Below are 22,091 nucleotides of genomic sequence, written 5' to 3'. Positions count from 1 at the left end.
ACAAGGCCTGTGCGACTCAGTGCGGCAGGTTCAGGCAGCAAAGCCGGCCAGGCGCCCGCCCTTCTTGGCACTAAAATACAGTCACACAGCCAGCGCACTGCATTAATAGCAGGTTCACAACCGACCGCAGATGCCATGGAGCTACGTACGCAGGGCTCGAGTCGTGGTACCACGTGGGTGGACGGCGTCTCCCCACTTATTTTACCGGGAGCTCGATAACTGGAACAAATGGAGCCACACATTCACTCTTTAGCCTCTCTGGGGCGAGATCGGAGCTCATTCAGAACGCTGCTCACATGCTGGCTTCTCTGATGCAATCGCATCTAAGGGGTGAGCGAGGTGAGGCAATGAGTCTGATGGTGCAAGCCACCTTTCGTGACGTCACTTCCTGTCATGACGTCAGCGTCACCCCGCTTCTTTTTTAGGTGTCGCCTGACCCAGCGCATGTGCCGGTCTGGCAAGACTTATTGAGAGGGCTCCAAAAACTGCTACCAGGCCAGCCTAGAGCTACAGTGCATGTGCGCGGGCGTGCGCACCGCGCTTTACCGCGATTACTTTCACTTTCGCGGCCGCTTGGCATAGCCAAGAGGTCTCGCTTTTGGGACCTTATAAGTATTTAGTTATGCAACTGTTGCATGGCTAAACACTTATAAGGTCCCAAAGGCGAGACCTATTGGCTATGCCAATGCTTGTTTAGGACTTGTGCCCTATACATACGGGTGTAAACTGTGTGCGCGGGGTGTAGGGACAAACACAAGGGTGAACCCAAATACAAACCTTCACATGAACACCTGTAGGGACAGGTGATGGCAGAGGCATGTGCTGCTGGTCCAACCCCATCAGTGGTGGAAGTGGGGAAAATAAGTAGGGGAACTGTGGGTGGAGAATCAGAGGGCGGGAATAACCCATGGACTGGGTCAGTGGGCAGAGTCAGGTGTGGCCAGAAAGGGCAAAAATCCCAATTTTTAGTATTTGTTTGGTATTTCACTGACCATTTACAATTTATGACATAATTTAATTCAACCAAGGGATACCCATGTTTATTGAAGGTTGAATATGAGTTATTGACATTAACATTTATTCACAAAGTGGAATACTTTTCCAATCACAGAATGTCCCAAATACACTTAAAAGTGGAAGTACAAGCCATTTGTCTACGAGCCATGCAGTTTCTGTCATCAGCACTTCTCCTCCCTTTTTCCACAAGAGCAGTTCAAACATGAATGACAAAATATCCCAGTTTGCAAATGTTTTCCACCTAATTATGGCCCTGCCATATTTGCCACATAATACACTATGTGCTGCATAATCTGATGATTTTAACTAGTAAATTGTTTGTAGCTCAAATGGATCAAAAGTTACGAAAAAATGTGACTTGTGTTGCTGCGAAGTGGAGGGCCCTTTGCAAAGGTTAACTGGTAACCTTTCTCACTGTTGCGTTAGACTGTTACACTGGTACTAATGAGGCAAGATATTTGCAGAGACTTTTAGTATGTAGAAAAATGTCAAAAAAATAAAAGTATCAGAAAATATACCGCATTATGCTGCAGACTTTTTGTTTGCTGCATAATTTAGTCAACACTGTGGCATCATTTTTTTCTCTCTTGCTTCATAATTCTACTGGCCCAAAAGCAGGCAGCACATGTTAAAACTGCTTGTGCATGGAGCAGAGAGGCTGTGAAGTTTGCAAACTTAGTTTTGTGTGCGTGCAAATTGTGCATTGCCGATCCCTGGTGAATTGCACTACTATTGCTGAAACAAGGCCAATTGAGGTACCAGTGGGTGAGGAAGACTGACTTCAAGGGTCCTGTGACCTCAGTGACCAAGTCACTGTCACTCTGGGGTGTGTTGCTTCGTAAGCCTGCCTGCAAGACTGGAGGTGAACTTCAGCATGGATTGTGGTGGACATGGCTTCAAGGATAACCCACACTTGCACTGCTAGGGCCCACCTTCTGGTGCTAAGACACCCGGGCTTCTACAGTCTAGCTGGGCCTTCTAAGGTCCAGCATGGGAATGTGCTCCCTCTGGAGAGTGGTTTGGTGGACTGGTCATGATGGCTGAACTTGGTTCCCCAGACCCAAATTCGGCAGCTCCGGCCATAGTGCCACATCCTCTCCCACACTGAACACCATGCCGCCCCACTGAGAGAAACTCACACTGCCTTCAGCTATAACCCAGTTGCCCTGTGCTATAAACACCTGGATGTGACTCAATTCAAATTATGCACTAGACAAGTAATATGCTGCCTGAAAAAAAGTAATGACATCTTGGGAAAATCAATTACTCATAGGGAATGCAAGATTAAGTAAAACATGTAAAATGTAAGCAGGAACAACGTGGTGTTAACAGGGCACAACAAGGAGAAATGCTTTATTTCTCCTTGTTTTTGCGGTTTTCATGTGTGCAGCACACATAAAAACAGCAAAACCCCATCCATGATTGTTTATGTACAGTAAGGTGTCCCTTCCTGCACATAAACAGTCATTTAAAAAATGACGAGTTGCAACTCCTATTTATGCTGCACAAAGCAGCACAAATAGAAGTTACAAATCGCCATTTAAGATTGTTTATGTGCAGGAAGGGACATCTTCCTGCACATAAACAATCATTCCGCCGCAATGCAGGCACCCTTTCACTATGGTGCAAGGGGGACTGCGTTGGCAATAGGAAGCTGAAATTATCACCAGCACAGGGGGAAACGCAGGGCTGCAGCGTATTGTTGTAAATACGGTGCAGCCCTGCATTTCAAAAGTGGCGGAGTGCGGCGTTAATCCAAGAAGGCTAACACTGCGCTCTGTCACTTCTTTTTTATAAATATGCCCCGTTGTTTAAAGGAAGATGACAAAACAAAAGTGGTGCTTCAATGGCAAACTCTGTAAAGAGGCCCTAATTATTTTTCATTTCCGATGCGTTTTATTTTATTTGCAGTTACCAGCAAGTGAAAAAACAGAACAAAATAGTTAAAGAAATGTTGTTCTTTTAAATCGTGTCTTTGACCCTGCCTTGCACTTCAGTTGCTGTTTGTAAATGAAGACAGCTTGGAAACGCAGAAAATTAACAAAATTTGTGCTTCCAGGCTATTTTCATTTACAACTTCTTACTGAGGCATTCGCACCCCCCTGAGAACACTGCCACGGCCCACCAGGGGGGCGCGCCCCACAGTTTGAAGGCCTCTGATCTAGAAGGATCGCGGAAAAGGGACACCCAAGGAGAGTAGTGCCAGAGAGGGGTGCAACGCTGGCGTTGTACTTTAAGACAAGTTATCCTTCCAGATCTGAATCTGCCCGTTCTTCTACCTGTGACTGTCTTGGAGATTCTATCTGGCCCCCCATTACGGAGTTGGGTTCATCTTTGACCTTAGGTAAATATAATTAGGAATTCTGTACTTTATGCCTATTTCCCCATTTCTTCCCTTCTCCCTTTTCAGGTACCGTCATCATTGATCATTTTGTTTTGCTATGAAATTATTTTGAGTGGTTACTGTAATTGAATTTTGACTCACAAATTAACTTAGATAAAGGTTTTTAAAACGTCTTGAGTCTGTGGTTATTCAGAGTAAAAAGCTAAATGTCATTCTACCTTAAACTAATTTAGCAACCTGATTCATAGAGGAATTAAAACAAAATCTATTGAATTGGTAAGACTTGGTAAAGGTAGATTACAAAAGTTATAGGTAACACTCAAAATTAATGCCAGCAGGGTTTACTAGCTTATTGTATGAATGTGGTTTGGGCCCAGGTGAGTATTAGGTGTATGAGTGACCAGATCTGGTGACCCGCGCTCCATCACCTGTTCATACGTGCATCACGGCCCTCGCAATACAGGGGTTTCCAGCTTACTCACCTCGAGTATGTTTGCTTGTCTTCGGTGAGTGCCAGAAGGCATGTACCTCCGGTTGCCAGATAGGAGAAGAACATAAGGGAGGGGGAAAGGCTTGGAAAGGTTGGAACACAAGAGTTTCCAGTAAATTTAGGTCCAAGAGGCATTACCGGTAATATTGTATACAGGTGTCAAATGGAGCAAAGCTACCCCTTTGCTGCACATTTAATAGCAAATGGCGCAAAAAGGTTTTTTTTCCCCCTGTATCCCGGGCCATAGTCAGGGCCACTGGATGTATGCACCTCTGCAGCCTCCGTTTACCACATAAATATATGGATTTCCTGCATTTGCCACATAATCCATCATCTGGCACATAGGTGTCGATTCAGATCCGGTAAAATTATTTCCCGTACGATTCGTATCCGTATTTTTTTACGTACAAGTCCCGTACAAACGGGCAAGTACGATTCGTATGTATTTATCTAGGGGAAGCTTGTCTATGTGAAAAATACATACAAATCGTATCGGGAAAATTCCCCGACACGTCCTCGGATCGGGAAAAGTCCCCAACACGTCCCCGTACATTTTTACGTACAATTCGTAAAAATGAAGTCCGAGCACGCAAGTATGATCCGTCCCTTCCGTATGATTATACAACCGCATGTAAAATGGCCCGTACGGAGCGAACGCTGAACCACTCATGTACACAGCTAAACTTGTGCCCGCGTACGAGTCGCACAGCTCCCCCCTCCCCCGCATATGCCAGCACCGTACCCCCGTATGTCCGCACCGTACCCCCATGTCCACACTGTACCCCAGCCCCCTATGTGTACGCGCCTTACCCCACCTCCGTACACCATGCCCGTACCTGTACGCACCGTACCCCAACACCGTACACCAGCCCCATGCCTGTACGCACCGTACCCCAACACCGTACCCCAGCCTCGTGCCTCTACGCACCGTACCCCAGACCCATACACCATGCCTGTGCCAGTACGCACCGAACCCCAGGCCCGTACACCATGCCTGTGCCAGTATGCACCGTACCCCAACACCATACCCCAGCCCCGTGTCTGTATGCACCATACCCCAACACGGTACCCCATCCCCGTGCCTGTACGCACCGTACCCCAGGCCCGTACACCATGCCCGTGCCAGTACCCACCGGACCCCAACACCGTACCCCAGCCCCGTGTCTGTAAGCACCGTACCGCAACACCGTACCCCAGCCCCGTGCCTGTATGCACCGTACCCCATGCCCGTACACCATGGCTGTGCCTGTACGCACCGTACCCCAACACCGTACCCTAGCCCGTGCCCGTACACCAGCACCCTCACCCAGCATCGCGAATGTACGATTTGTACAACACCATTGCATATGTGACCACTGTACAACAACATAGCGTATGTACATACCGTACATACGCGAAAACGACTCGTACTGAACCAGGATACTGTCAAACAGCACAAGGAGGGTCAATTCTAAGGCACAACACCCCAAAACACGTCCACACGATAAAATACATCGAAAACACTGACCTGGCACATCCAAACAGCCAAACAGAGGCCAAAGCCACAACCACCTCTTATAACACACCCACCAAAAGTTCAAACCCAGCCACACCCACAAATGGACCAATAAAAAGGGCCCACACACACAAACCATGAGCCTTTGCAACAGACCCACTGCTGCCAAACCCCACAGACAAACAACTGCACCTTACTCACACCTTAACCACACCTCAAACTCACACCTTCACACAACCACCTTCACAAACACCCCCTCTTCACATTCACACACACACCGTCACATCCACACCCACACACCCACAACCATCCACACCCACACCCACACCATGTTCACAGACAAGAATCCAAAGTTCACAAGGGAGGAGCTGGACATCCTTGTCAACGAAGTCATCAGAGTCGAGCCACAGCTCTTTGGAACAGTGGTCAGACAGACCAGCATAGCTGAGAAATCAGCCATGTGGCAGAGGATCGTCGATCGGGTCAATGCTGTTGCGCCCATCAGAAGGACCAGGCATGAATGCCAAGCCAGGTGGTACGATCTGCGCAGGGCAGTCAAGCGCAAGATGAACGAACAATATGCCCAGAGTAACATCAGTGGAGGAGGGCTGCCCCACAGACCGGTACATTACTATCCCTGGAAGGAGAAGGTGATGGCCACGCTTCCGCCGGGGGAGTACACGGACTTCAAGGAGTCGCAGAGCCTGGTGAGTACACAAACAACTCACGTAAAATGGGGGGAACGGCATCCACACCCCAACCATAGCTAATGCACCCAACTACCCCAAAGCCCTCCCCGGACACAACCACACTTAAAAACCACGCACATGCCACTAACGGGTCCATGCCCCATTCACCAAGCAAGGCCATGCCAAGTCAAAGGCTACATGAAACACAAACCCAAGACTGGATGTCCGCGATGCTGGGAGGGTGGGGCTCACCAAACACATCGTGCAACTCTGAAGCAGACACCAATGCCCTCAGCCCATATGGCCTAGGGACATACCCATGCACCATGCCCAATGCACAGGGACTGGCCAAGTACTGACAAGGTAGCTGACACTTGGCCCCGCTGTAGACAGCACAAGGCCCTCCTGTGACCACTGTACACTCAAACACCAACTCCACATGCCACAAACCGAGCACAGGAACTCACACTCACTGTCATGCCAGCATGCACCATGAGGGGACAGACACAGCACCTGGGAGACCCAATGCAAAATCACACTACACACAACAGCATGCCCGGTCACACCCCCCCCACCACCCCTTACACAAGCACCCACCCCCGCCGCAGCCAACGGATTCAGCCACTTCCACAATGGACATGTGACACAACCAGACCAATCCATAGCGAAATAAGCATCCTAGCAGTCATTAGACAGGCCAAAGACTCAGGAGAACATATCAATCTCTCCCACAAATGTACTTTGAGAGGAATGCTAGCCATATCAAACTACCTAGAGGAACTGTGGAAACTTGAATATGCATGAAACATGGATGTTGCATGAAACACCATTAACATTGTCTCTCTCTCACACACAGGGCAACGTCATGGATCTCCCCCCAACACTGGGGGGGAAGAATCACAGGCCCAGGCTCGGCGTGAAGATGATCCCACCGGCAGCGACGACTCTCACCACTCCATGGATGACCCCGACCAACCTGGCCTCCCTGGTGCCCAAGCCCCTGCGGCACCTGTTTCAGGTACATCTGTGCCAACCACCACCCCCATTCCTGCCACATCCCAGGAAACACTCAGGAGCCCTGCTCGCACTGAACAACACAGCCAGTCTGACCAGGAGGGACAAGGTTCTCCGGGCACCCAGGAGGAGGCAGACAACCCCGCAAATGCCATCCCTCAGGGGTCCCGTAGACCCGATGTGCCCACAACGGCAGGCCCGGCTCGTGTCGGCAGGGGTGGTGGGAGTGGAGGCAGGCGGAGGCACAAACCTGACCAGCCAGCTGAGGGAACCGGTATGTTGCACATACGCCACATCCTGGACACATACCGGCGTGACACCAGGGGCATCAGCCAGGTAGTGTCGACCCTCACAGATATCAAGGGGACCCTCGACGAGATGAAGAACCTGCAGGCCGAGCAACATGCCAGTCAACGACAACACCAAGGACGGATGGAGGCAAGACTGGCTGAGCTCCTGGCGGTGCAAACGGACATGAACCGGTCACTCCGTTGGATCGCCGACAACATGGGCAACCCTCCCTGTGACACCAGGCGAAGACCACCACCAGCCACAGGGAGGGATGAGGAGGATTCGTCCGACGGAGCATCACAAGCATCGTCAAGGCCTGCATCTGAGGGTCCCCGGAGGAAGGTGGGTCGTCCACGGAAAAGACCGTGAGAGTCAGCGGACCATCCACATCTCCCAGGTCACCTGGCCTGGCCCTCTGGCGCAACAGCAGCACCTCATTCAATGACATTCTCTGCCACATGGACTTACTGGTCACAGTCTGACCAATGATGACCAACACTGTGTCTGGACTCTGATGACTTGCAATGCAAAGGATCCCATCTCCCCCTGTGAACTTTGGATTCTAAGCATCCGCTGAGCACCTCATTGTATCCCACTAAATACTTACCCCACCGCAAATAAATTCTTATTTAAGTCATGAGATGTAGCAGTGAGTTTGCATTAGTTCACAACATCTGTGTGTGTAAATGTCAAACTGCCTGAGTGTTGAGCTAACTCCACCCATCCATACCTTGGGATCTGAGTCTGGCACAGGACACACACGGGTCACAATGTATCATTCAATACAGACATGGAGCACAATACTCACCCGTGATGGGCACAACCTGCTTAGGGGGGGCTTGCAATACTGTGCGGACAGACCTATGTGGAAGAGTATCATGAAGGCGCAGAGATCATGGCTCATGTGGAGTTTCATGGGGAGGGAGTCCCAGGTATGTTTGGCCAGGTGGGAGAACTATGTCCTGCATTCTGGAGTTCGGTGGATGTGAAGAATGGTGGCCAGGGCAAGGTTGGATGCACAGAGATGGCCCAATGGGGTCTTGGATGGCAGTGGCACAAGGTTGGTTTGGGGTCGGGGTCATGGCCTGCCTCCTGAGTGTGGGTGTGGAGTCTGAAGGTCATCCTGCAGCAGACAGTGATCTATTGCAGCTATCTCTGCTGGACGGTGATGTGGCTGGGGCGCTGGATGTTGAAGCTGAGCTGTGCAGATGCACCCTGGATGTGGACAAGTATCCTTGGAGTCTCAATGTACTTGCTCCGTAGAGGGCAGGGCAGTATTTGACACGGATGTCGCCGTGGACATGGGGGATGGTTTGTCTTCCCTTGGAGTGGATCGATCTGGGGATCATGTGCATAATGCAGAGGGTGTAGCAGCCTGAGGTACAGATGCTGGTGATCACCATGGCAAATGTGAGCGAGCAATACATGATGCACACCAGCTTGTGTGCGTGGCCACTGGGTGTTTGTGCAGGGCTCTTGCGGGTGGGACACAAGCATGTGAGCCAGCTGTAAGGGGTCAATCCTCAGATGCTGACCTCAGTCCTGTACAAGTCCAGCATCAGGTGGCTGATGTCCAGCCATCCGAATGGACCTCATGCATCATTGAATATGCGAACTGGCAAGGTCTGCGTCTTTGCTGAGTGTGAGGAGCACCTGGCTGTCAATGGCACACAAGATGATGATGAGGTGCTGTGCGCATGTGATGGTGTAGAGGGGGATCATGGACACATTGTAGATTGACACGCTGAGAGATGATACCTCTGCCATGTGCCAGACAACGACACCATACCACATGCAGAGGCCTTGAGTACAACTCCCATGGCCTTGCTGGGGTACAGAGCCGGTGGGGAGTAGGAGTGACATGACCTGGTTGGTGTGACAGGGCCTGGAAGGCGTGGCAGCGCTGTGTAGGCAGTTGGAGATGCACACTCATCATGCAAAGGTGTTGTGTGTGCGGTTAGTGTATGCCTGAGTGCAGGCAGTAGATTTTTCAGATGGACATTGCTTGGTGGGTGGCTGCAACATCAGGCTGTAGTGTGATGTGGGACATGCAAGGACATGAGGGTCGTGCAATGTGCACGCTGCATGTGCAGATGGTACAGCCGTTGGCACCGTGTGGCCACAACTTTGTCACTGACAAGCTGATGACACTCAAATTAATGGGTGGAGGGAGGAAGGGAGGAGCATCTTAGAGGCGTGTGTGTTGACAAATCAGGAAATTTTGTGTGCCCTTGCTGCAGGGCCTGCTGCAGCAGGCGGCATGTCCTTTAAACCATGCCACAAGTTGCACACAAATACAACGATGTCAGGAAGGACAACTGCAACAGGTGTATGTAAAGGAAGGAGTGTCCGGTTCACCATGGCACACACAGAGACAATGGATGCACAATCAACAAAGATGACTGACAGCGGATCAGGAAACTGAAGGCTGAGCTGCGCACAGGAAACACACCCTCAGCAAGTGTTGAGGGCCCGTTGTGGGGAGAGAGATGCCAAAATACATACTCAGCCATGGACTTCATGCACAATAGAGAATCAAATCCATGAAGAACAGCATGCATGTTGCTAACCTACACATAGACTCATATGCTAAATCTCTGACAAATATGCCAGAGATACTGCATGCACAGTGGCAAGAGACCTGCATTGACAGAGATGAGGCACCTTGGAGGCTGAGGGACACCTTTATTAGTCATGTTTGCCGGAAGGCAAATGCATCTATATTAACAGATGCACAGGTCATGTGGATGAACATGTGGGCCCTACACTGGCACCCCCCTTTGCACCACAGATGCAGGAAATCCATAGAACTGACACACAAGTGACGGGTTTGGGGCATACACCCCATGCTGCTCACGGAGAGGCTGCTATTCACCATTGAGCCTCTAATGGGGATGTCCCACACTATGTCAACCCGTAGCATCCCGTATGTTTCAGAGGGAAGTTTCACACACATTGATGCCTTCATCACATTCCACAAGCCCATTACAGATGACTGTCACCAAGTGTGACTATCAATTCATGCGAGTCATGCTCCATGTCATGTGCCCCATGGTGAGTCAACATGTATGCATAGTAACAAAACATGCACAGGAGCAGTGCACACACATTCAAAACAACTACCATACCCAAAATGCCGTGCTGAAATTATCACCCAAAGGAGACTTCTCACCATGTCCGTGCATGTAACGCTGATTCTGCACACGTTGCAATACTCATGAGGAATAGCAGGAGCCCAACGATGCCACGAGCAGACAGCATGTGCAAATACCTGGGGATGAGAGACACACAAGAAGTCAGCTAAAAGATGGTCATCCGCACGCATGGTCAGTTACTCTACATGTATAAGGTTGTCACCATGCTAGATGAAAATTGAGTGTCTCAGTGAAAAATTGTGGAATTACATCATCACTCGTGTGACACATCAGAACACACCTCTAAGTCACTTAGCATACATGCAGCTGGACACACACATTGCAACACATGCCACACAAGGCCCCAAGCCTGCACACTCAGACCCAGGGACTCACCATCATGAGAAGAAGTTGCGTATGAGCTGACTCCGGATGTCCTCCTCCTCCTCATCACTTGCCTCGTGACCAAGCCCTTCATCCTCCACGGGTGGATGTTCCTGCTCATCCGGATCCAGGATGAGTGGCACAGCTTTCTCCACTGCCATGTTGTGCAGCATGCAGCACACGATGAAGATTTTGCAGACCTTGACCGGTGCATATGGGAGGGAGCCGCCTGTCTTGTGGAGGCACCTGAATCGGCTCTTCAGGAGGCCAAACGTCCTCTCAATCACTCGCCTGGTCTGGCCATGGGCGTTGTTGTAACGTTGATCTGCAGCTATTCTGGGGTTGTGGAGAGGCGTCATCAGCCATGGCATGTTGGGATAGCCAGAGTCCCCAACATGAAACATCATGTACAGTAGTGGGTCAGGAGAAGCTGTAAGATACAAAGATACCGCTAAGTACAGGACAAACAGAGTATACCCACCAACAAGACATGCTCGTTCGTTGCGCAGCTGCAGCATCATTTTGGGCACCCTGCTATGCCTCATGATGTAGGCATCATGTGCTGACCCTGGAAAACGTGCACAGACATGGGAAATCAGCATGTTAGCAAGACACACCACAAGGGCATTAATGGAGTGATAATGTTTGCGGTTTCTATAGGCTACCTCCTGTGCTTGTGGTGGTACCAAAGCCACATGTGTCCCATCAATAGACCCAATTACATGGGGCATCCCTCCCAGGGCATAGAACTCACCCTTGACACCCGTCAACTGCTCACAAGTTGGAAAATGGATGAATTCATCCAGGTGAACCAACATGGCTTCTAAAACATCATGCAGGACACGGCTGAACATGGTCTGGGACATGCCACCATCAGCTATGGTGAATTGGAACGCACCGGTGGCAAAAAAATGTAGGGCTGCCATCACCTTCATCTTGGGGGTCAGCGCAGTAGGATACCTGTGTAGCGGTTGGAGGTGTGGCGCCAGCTTTGAGGTCAAGTTCTCAATCAACTGTTGCGAGAAGCGGTAGCGGCGTATGCAGTCACGTTCCCTCAGGGCAGCCAAGTCTGGCATTGGTCGGGGGAGAAGCGGTGCCCTGCAGATATATGGAAGGGATAACGAAGAGTGAGTACATTACAACACCAATGTCAATGAACTGAGCACATGTTCAACAGCTAATACACATATGCCACATACAGAGTCTGGTCTGTGCAATACATCCTGGACACAAATGCCAGCCAGGTGATACTCCTACCAAGAGCCAGCCACAAACGTGGATTCTCAACGTTCACATGCCATGCCATGAAACTAGCTGTGGGCCAGTGTACGTGAACAGCCAGCCACATTACAGGAGTAACATACATCCACATATGTGCATTAGAAGGATGTTATCTCATACAGACAGCTGGCGGCAAGCTAGACGCACAGGTCACATGTCCTCCAAAAAGACAGACCACACACCTTGCCATGAAGGGGTACATGTCAAAACTGATCACACATACATTGAGACTACGCAGATATGTCCTGAGCTCGAAAGTCCATGTTTTATGCATGCAGGCACACGTTACGTGTGATTCCACATGTGCCCTGGTGTGCGTAATTGTGTGCCATGGCCATCTACACACAGACACATGTTGGATGCAGCAACAGCAGATGCAGTTGATGGAACACCAACAGCATGCTCATGGGAACACATGACACACACATGGCATAGTCACATCGTGGCACGCTGGTAGTTAGATGTGAGGTATCATTATCCGTGTATCTGGCATCAGGGGACAGTGGCGGGTGTTGGTGACTGTGCCATACCAGTGATGCAGTGCTTGACAAGTTTGTACTACATGCACACATGTAAAAGGTGTGAAGGGGAAGTGTGCCACATAGTGCCCCATCACACATGACATGTGTACACAGGTCATCACACATCTATTGGGTTGACACATGAGGAGAGATGTGCCACATCACTGCTTGACACACCTAGGCCCTAAACATGAAGGACTGCACTGACAATGACTTGATGTACAGCCTTGTGCGAGTATGACACCTCCGTTCCTTTCCTGTGCGCCTCCTATCACCAGTGTAAGCTCTGAAACGCACCGTACACACGCTCTGAGGGCGTGTGTACGGTCGTATCACTTTATTTGGGTTGGGTAGGAGTACGCGTGTGTGTATGGACCAAACACACGTACGTGTACGAGCAGTGTGTACACGTACGTGTACTACCATAGTACACGTACGTGTACACACTGGTCCTATCCCTATGGTAGTGTAGCCGTAGGCGTACGCCATAGTGATACGGACTGTACACGCGTGTGTAGGGGTCGTATCCCTATGGTAGTGTAGCCGTAGGCGTACACCATAGTGATAAGGGGCGTACACGCGTGTGTAGGGGTTGTATCCCTATGGTAGTGTAGCCGTAGGCATACGCCATAGGGATACGACCCCTACACACGCGTGTACGGCTCGTATCCCTAGCGTACGCCTACGGCTACACTACCATAGGGATACGACCCTTACACACACGTGTACGGCCCGTATCCCTATGGCGTATGCCTACGGCTACACTACCATAGGGATACGACCCCTACACACGTGTGTACGGCCCGTATCACTGGAGTAGTATTGCCATAGGGGTACGTGTGAAATGCACCGTACCTATGTGTGGATTTGAAAATTACAAAGGGGACACATAAGGGACAAGTATTAGGGCCTAAATGCATGCTGGTTGCCATGGATACCCAGTTCCAAGTTCAAATTTTTCCATCATGTGGCCTGGAAAAAGCAGTTGGCCACATTATACATTATTGCAAAGTGGTTGTTGACTTGACATGATGCTGAAAATTTGAAAAAATGCTAATGCTGTCACCGGTGTATTTTCAAAGGGATTGGAGGAAACGTAGGATACAAATGAGTCTGACCAATCACTCTGTTCTCCTGTACATGAAATAGGCCAGCAAGGCAGATATAAGTCAGCCAGAACCCATGAGAGGGCACTTGCCTGCACAACCTTTGATTCAACACCACTGCTGCTGTCCTGGCTAGTTCTATAGTCCTCAGGTGAATCTGTGTTCCCCCCGGTGTGACAGGTGACTGTACCCACAGGTGTGTGTGAGTTGAGTGGAGCTGTGGTGAGAGTGTCCAAATCATGTGTACGCCCCCTGGACATTGATGTGTGTGAATGTTCGTTGTCATGTGGGTGAGTGTCTATGTGGAGTGTTGCACCACAGCTGCATGGAGGAGGCAACAGCTCCACCCATCTGATGTGAGAAGTAAGCCGTGCAGAGTGTCTGACTTGCTGAGCTAGAACCACACCTGTGACACCCCCCAGGCAAGTGGCACATGTGCAGAGTGAGATTTTTAGCCCCTGTTGCCACTGGCAGGTGAACGATCTGTACCTGTGTGTGTCTGTGCACTCTGCTGAGGTTGGGTCAGTGGCCTGGGGCATGTGATTGCTTGGAGGTGCTGTCCATCAGCCTTGTGTTGCTTGTGATGTACAGTGTGTGCCATGATCAGGGAGTGTGTCTCACCCCTCATGCCACCTGTGTACTTTCAATGCCATGTAGTGCATTGGGGCTTACACAGAGGCAAATGTCCCTATGACAAAGGTGCTATTAGTTGGCAGCATCCGATGCCCTGTTCAACAAATCAAAGATGTTAAAATGTGTGTCTCTGTGACATGGAGCAGGTGTAGTGATGTAGTCTCACTTTGTCATCCTCACAGGTAACCGCCTACCAGAAGGGGAGAATTTGGAAGAGGGCCGTCAGGGCCGTGAATACGGTGAAGGGTCGCAGTCGGCGCCTGCCCCAAGTGAGGAAACGCTGGCAGGACATCCGGTGCTGGACCCGAAGGATCGCCCGGGTCCTGCTGGGGGAGTCACCTCCACGCCCACACGGCGGGCGTCGGCGCCTGACCCACCACATGAAGCATGTCCTGGCGGTGGTCTTCCTTGACTTGGATAGGCGGTTACAGGAGAAGCAGCAGCAGGAAGGGGGTAGGTACATGTGTGTGTTGTTTGTCACCAGCTTTTGGAAGTGCTCAGTCACATGGATGCACTGCGAGGGTTTATATGTGCAGTGCATATCCTGTTCCCCAAAGTAAACTGCTGCTGTTCTTCCTCCCTTCCCCTCCTTGCATGTGTTCCCTGGTCTGTGTGTACTCACTTTTGCACATGGTCATCTAGGCTGCAAGGTCATTAAGGTGCCTTATGCTTTCTGCATCACTGTGCCCTGTCCTGTCCACTCATTTGGGGGTCCATAAGTGTTGGCACTGGCCTGAGGGTCCACATAGGAGTGTGAGGTTTAAAATACACAGACTTGCAGCATTCATGACCAATGTAGTGGCAACTGACATGGTGTGCATGAGTGGGAGATATGGATAGGGCCGGGACGGTAGCTCCTGTTACAGTCAGATAATTCCAGGAGGACCATGAAGCAGTGTGCCCACTACTGTCCCCTGAGACACCTTATCCTAGGAATCATTTGTGACATCACACACTGTGGCCAGTCTCTGTGTGTTCAGCGTAGTTTGGCCTCTGTGGCATTGTTCCCTGCCCTACTTTGTATTTACATAAAGTGTGCAACATGTGTCCACTGTACAGGGTGACCCCATTATGCTTGTGCATACTCACACTGGGCAGTGCCTGTGTGTCTATGTACAACTATCAGTTGATGGTTGTTTGTCACAAATATGTGTGGTCAGCCTCACGAGGTGATGTTGAGTCCATTTAGGAGGTCTTGATTCCCCTTTTAGTAAACACAGATTCAGAGGTGTACCTACTTGCTCTTTCTCATTCACATTGTCTCATGTATGGAGGGTTTGTGCAGGAACGGCCTACATGTCCAAACCTTATGTCTCCTTGCCAGGTCTGACCTGTATGGGACATTTTCTGGACAGACACTCAACGTGCAGTGACCCAGGCATGTTGTGCAGGGTGTAATGTTTGTGCTTTGCAGCACGTGTCAAAAGTCAAAAGACATGTTTCCTGCTCCTCCATCATTGGCACCGGTGGGTGCTCCAGATGCTATGTGGTTTGGTCTGTGTGTGCTGACATCTGTGTGGACATTCTTCCTTCCCATGAGGGTGTCTCCTCTGTGCAGGTGCTCCTTATTCCAACACTATTTCAGGGCCATTGACTAATGCATTGTCCTGTGTCTGGACATGTGTGCCAATCCACATGACAGGTAGTATGTCAGATGTGTTGGCAACGGTGTCATCATGGTACGGATGGCCATGTGACAGATGGCATGTTTTAAGTTGTTATTCGTGAAGTCTTGTACCTTGGCTCTCACTACACTTGTCAACATGTCCCAATAGTTTATATGCTTCCCTTTGATATTTCTGAAGGACAATTATGTGCCTGCATGACAGATGTCTCCCAAGGAAGTGCACAAGAGACCACCTTTACACTTTGGGGGAAGACGCTGGCACATTTCAAACAAAGGCACTGTTCTGACAATAATTTGTTTTTGTATTATACATATCCATGTTCCCACAGTGTGTTAGCATTTGGGTTAGTCTTTGGTTTTTGCTGATGCCAACTTAGCGGTGTCAAGTCATCCGGCCCACCGTGGTGCCATGTATATGTACTTCCTGATTCAAAATTTCTTCTTAACAATGGCTTCTTGGCATTAGGCTGCCAGCTCATTCAATGACTGTGTAAATGTAGTTCTGTGTGCACCTCCTTGTGTGACTTCTGATATTCATGCACATGTGTGTTCTGTTCCACAAGTGGAACATTCACACATTCCAAACATGTCAATTGGGTAAAGTTTTGTGATTCCCAATGGTTCAGAAAGTGTTTAATTGGTTTCTCTAAGGTACTCACAGGTCTCTGAGTGTGGGGACCCCTTCAGCATTGGCGTCTGTTAATTGGCATTGGGTGCAATAATACAGTTTCGTTCACAGCGACCAAGAGGTGGCATGCCTTCATAGTCTGGCTGTGCTCCACTGTTCACAGATACTGGCTTCTCTGTATAATTGGATCTCAAGTGTTTTGCTCTTGTGTCCTGATTTTCATTATTTGAGGTGGCATGGTGGGTGAAACAACTGGGGAGTGCAGGGCTTACATATGTGCGGAGTATTCTAGATGTTACTCATGATACATTTCCTGATATGCACTGTGACTTATTTAGTTTGGACTCATGTGTCAGATGTACACAGGTGACTGATTATTTCCTGTCTCTTCACCTTGCCCACAGCATCATCGGGGGACACCGAGGGAGACACCTGCACGGACTTGGAGGAGGGATCCAGCACCAGTGCCACCACTCCTGTCGAGTCGTCAGCATCAAGTGGCACGGAGAGCGAGGGGAGTGCGGCGGAGGACCTGGGTAGTATCAACACTGACTACGACGCAGACGGGTCCGAGGCTGAACTCCCTGAGGGGGCGGAGGCTGCTCCAACAGCTGGCAGCAGCACTACAACTGTCACCGCCCCCTCCATTCCCATCACCGCCCTCCCAGTAGCTCCGGTCCCTTCTGTCCGTGCTGGGCAACACCGTGTCTCCTTCGTGACAGGCACCACACCCCCTGCCCCTGTCCCCCCTGCTGTCCTCACTGCCGAGTCAGTGGACATTCAGCGGCAGTTGCAGGTTGTGCAGACATCGATCCTCACTGTCCTCCATGGCCACACCAGACTGCTGACACAGATGGTGTCGTACATGGAGGGCATGTCATCAGCGATGTCTGACCAACGGATGTTGCTGAGGTCCATGGACTCGTCACTGACGGCAGCAGTGAGTCTCCTGCAGCGCTTCGTCCCCCCACCTACCCCTGCACCATCAACACTTCCCACTCCCATGCCTGTCCCAAGCACACACACACATTCCACGGCAGGCACCACACCAGACACAGCCAGCATACCAACAGGGAAGGGAAAGCGCACACCTCCTGTCACGCACACTCAGGGGGAAGTAGGCACACCCACTGGATCTAGGGCACACAGGCAGACACACAGCCACATTTGGACTCCGCATGCCTCACCACCCAGTCCCTCCCATCGCACTCCCCTCGGCTCCCCTACCCCACAATCGGAGAAGGAGAGCTACTTGGCTGGGCTGGGCCTCAGCCCCACTGGCTCACCAGCGCCAAACGGGCAAGGCACTCCACGGGTAGGGGAGTTGAGTCACCCCCCCTGCCCCCCCTACCCCATCCCTCTGAACCCCCCCCCCCTCCTTGGGGCCTGTGGTTTTTTCGGGTGCAGGGGAGACGCTGGGTGACCTGGCAGTGGTGTGCAGCGCCGTGCTTGAATCCACCTTTGGCGCTGCCCCACCCCCTGTGGTGGAGTCATCCGTCCCTGCACCCACAACACCTACCCTTCCCCTTCCTGTCCCTGCGGTGCCTGGTCCTTCCCCATAGGATGCCCCCACCCCAGTGGATGAACCAGAGGTTTCGAATGTGCAGGCAAGCTAGGGGAGACACGTTGCGATGTGTCCGCCCCCCTGGACTTATGAACTGGACTGGCCTATGGCCTTTGGAAATATTACCCTTTGCATCTTTTTATTTACTGCTGAATAAAGCATTTTGTTTTTCCTTTGAACACAATTTCTTTTCAGGTATTGATGTTGGTGCTGATGCTCCATGAGTTGTGGTGGTGATCATGGGTTAGGTTTCTGGGAAATGTTTGAGTCTGGTGCTCATGGGGTGGAGGCTGGTTTCTGCGTGCCATCACATGGTCTCTGCACTGATTCTTTGGTCGTGTATGCTCTTACTGTTTGGAGACATTGTCCCAAGGAGTGTCCCTTCCTCTGTGGCACCTGACATCTTCCCTGCAGGGAGTTGCACAATTGTTGAGCTGACCTGTGTCTACATTTCCTTTGTGGCTGACGGATCCCTTCAACTATGTCCATGCCTGGTCAGCAATGTCTCCGGCTGCATCGTCTGTGCCATCCTTGCTAGTCACTGTACCTGTGTCTGGAGTATGTTGCCATGCCTCCATGTGGAAATGGTCCCTTTTCCGCACTATGCATGTGTGTACTCCCAGCGTAGCACACATATGTTACTTGTTCTGCAGGGTATTTGGTCACCTGACTGACAATTGAGAGCATTGTATCTGTGGGAAGTCCACCCTATTCCTTCCATGGGAGACAACAACTTGGTAGCTGTGCCTGCACCTGTACATTCCTATCTGTCCTGGAATGTGCGCGACAGTGTGTGTTCCCTTTGGCTCTCTTGGTTTAGTAGGCTTTCACATAACTATACAGTCTTGTGACATGATCTCAGTGTGTGTATTGTGCAGCATCCGCCAGGGGTGGGTATTCATGTGTCATTTGCCATCACACCCACATGTGGTGTGTCATGCAGTGGGGGGAAGACATCAATCCTCATGGGTGTGGGATACTGCTGTCAGTGACGTGTTGATTTGGCACTCTCAACATAGTCGCACATTGGGGATGCGTTCATGAACCCATGGAGTTGTGGTCATCTGAGGATGATGCACCCCCCCCCCTCATATGTCTGGGCACTGCTGGGAGTGATAGGCACCCACCCCTCATATGTCTGTCCACTGCTGGGAGTGATAGGCACCCACCCCTCATATGTCTGGGCACTGCTGGGAGTGATAGGCACCCACCCCTCATATGTCTGTCCACTGCTGGGAGTGATAGGCACCCACCCCAATGTCTCTGTCCACTGCTGGGAGTGATAGGCACCCACCCCTCATATGTCTGGGCACTGCTGGGAGTGATAGGCACCCACCCCCATGTCGCTGTCCACTGCTGGGAGTGATAGGCACCCACCCCCATGTCTCTGTCCTCTGCTGGGAGTGATAGGCACCCACCAATCATATGTCTGGGCACTGCTGGGAGTGATAAGCACCCACCCCTCATATGTCTGTCCACTGCTGGGAGTGATAGGCACCCACCCCCATGTCTCTGTCCACTGCTGGGAGTGATAGGCACCCACCCCTCATATATCTGGGCACTGCTGGGAGTGATAGGCACCCACCCCCATGTCTCTGTCCACTGCTGGGAGTGATAGGCACCCACCCCAATGTCTCTGTCCACTGCTGGGAGTGATAGACACCCACCCCTCATATGTCTGGGCACTGCTGGGAGTGATAGGCACCCACCCCCATGTCGCTGTCCACTGCTGGGAGTGATAGGCACCCACCCCCATGTCTCTGTCCTCTGCTGGGAGTGATAGGCACCCACCAATCATATGTCTGGGCACTGCTGGGAGTGATAAGCACCCACCCCTCATATGTCTGTCCACTGCTGGGAGTGATAGGCACCCACCCCCATGTCTCTGTCCACTGCTGGGAGTGATAGGCACCCACCCCTCATATATCTGGGCACTGCTGGGAGTGATAGGCACCCACCCCCATGTCTCTGTCCACTGCTGGGAGTGATAGGCACCCACCCCATGTCTCTGTCCACTGCTGGGAGTGATAGACACCCACCCCTCATATGTCTGGGCACTGCTGGGAGTGATAGGCACCCACCCCCATGTCTCTGTCCACTGCTGGGAGTGATAGGCACACAACCCCATGTCTCTGTCCACTGCTGGGAGTGATAGGCAGCCACCCCTCATATGTCTGGGCACTGCTGGGAGTGATAGGCACCCACCCCCATGTCTCTGTCCACTGCTGGGAGTGATAGGCACCCACCCCCATGTCTCTGTCCACTGCTGGGAGTGATAGGCACCCACCCCTCATATGTCTGGGCACTGCTGGGAGCGATAGGCACCCACCCCCATGTCTCTGTCCACTGCTGGGAGTGATAGGCACCCACCCCCATGTCTCTGTCCACTGCTGGGAGTGATAGGCACCCACCCCCATGTCTCTGTTCACTGCTGGAAGTGATAGGCACCCACCCCTCATATGTCTGGGCACTGCTGGGAGTGATAGGCACCCACCCCCATGTCTCTGTCCACTGCTGGGAGTGATAGGCACCCATCCCCATGTCTCTGTTCACTGCTGGGAGTGATAGGCACCCACCCCCATGTCTCTGTCCACTGCTGGAAGTGATAGGCACCCACCTCCATGTCTCTGTCCACTGTTGGGAGTGATAGGCACCCACCCCTCATATGTCTGGGCACTGCTGGGAGTGATAGGCACCCACCCCTCATATGTCTGGGCACTGCTGGGAGTGATATGGGCACTGCTGGGAGTGATAGGCACCCACCTCTCATATGTCTGGGCACTGCTGGGAGTGATAGGCACCCACCCCTCATATGTCTTGGCACTGCTGGGAGTGATAGGCACCCACCCCTCATATGTCTGTCCACTGCTGGGAGTGATAGGCACCCACCCCCATGTCTCTGTCCACTGCTGGGAGTGATAGGCACCCACCCCTCATATGTCTGGGCACTGCTGGGAGTGATAGGCACCCACCCCTCATATGTCTGGGCACTGCTGGGAGTGATAGGCACCCACCCCTCATATGTCTTGGCACTGCTGGGAGTGATAGGCACCCACTCCTCATATGTCTGGGCACTGCTGGGAGTGATAGGCACCCACCCCCATGTCTCTGTCCACTGCTGGGAGTCCTCTTCAGCCACCCACCCGCCCCCTTGGTGCAGTACACTGCTGCCCTGTGCACACACACACACCAATATACTGCTTATATGCTGCACCAGGCCCTAAGTCAACAATCGTGGCATGTGTATGCCTTGTATCCATTTTGTACTGGTGCTGTAGGGGTACGGGTGGGACGGACCGTACCCCCACATTCATAGGGTGTACGAGCCGTACCCACGCTGTGGGGGCGTGTGTACGGTCCGTACCACGCGTACCCATCCATCACCACTACAATGGTGGTACGGGCCGTACCCACGCTCTGGGGGCGTGGGTACGGCGCGTACCCCTACATCGCCACTACAATGGTGGTACGGGCCGTACCACCATTGAAGTGTACCACCTTTGAGGTGTTGATGTAGGGGTACGCGCCGTACCCACGCCCCCAGAGCGTGGGTACGGCCCGTACCAGCATTGAAGTGGTGATGTAGGGGTACGCGCTGTACCCACGCCCCCAGAGCATGGGTACGGCCCATATCAGCATTGTAGTAGTGATTTATGGGTACGCGCCGTACCCACGCTCTGGGGGCGTGGGTACGGGACGTACCCCTACATCACCACTACAATGCTGGTACGGGCCGTACCCACGCTCTGGGGGCGTGGGTACGGTCCATACCACCATCATCGTGGTGACGGGTACGCGTCCACGTCCACTTCCGTTGTGACGGTACGTGGGAATTTGTGGACACGCCCCCCCGAAGTGACCATAGCCTGGAGG

Source organism: Triturus cristatus, chromosome 7 (assembly GCF_964204655.1).
Source record: "Triturus cristatus chromosome 7, aTriCri1.1, whole genome shotgun sequence".
NCBI lineage: Eukaryota > Metazoa > Chordata > Amphibia > Caudata > Salamandridae > Triturus > Triturus cristatus.
This window is presented reverse-complemented; position numbering follows the sequence as displayed.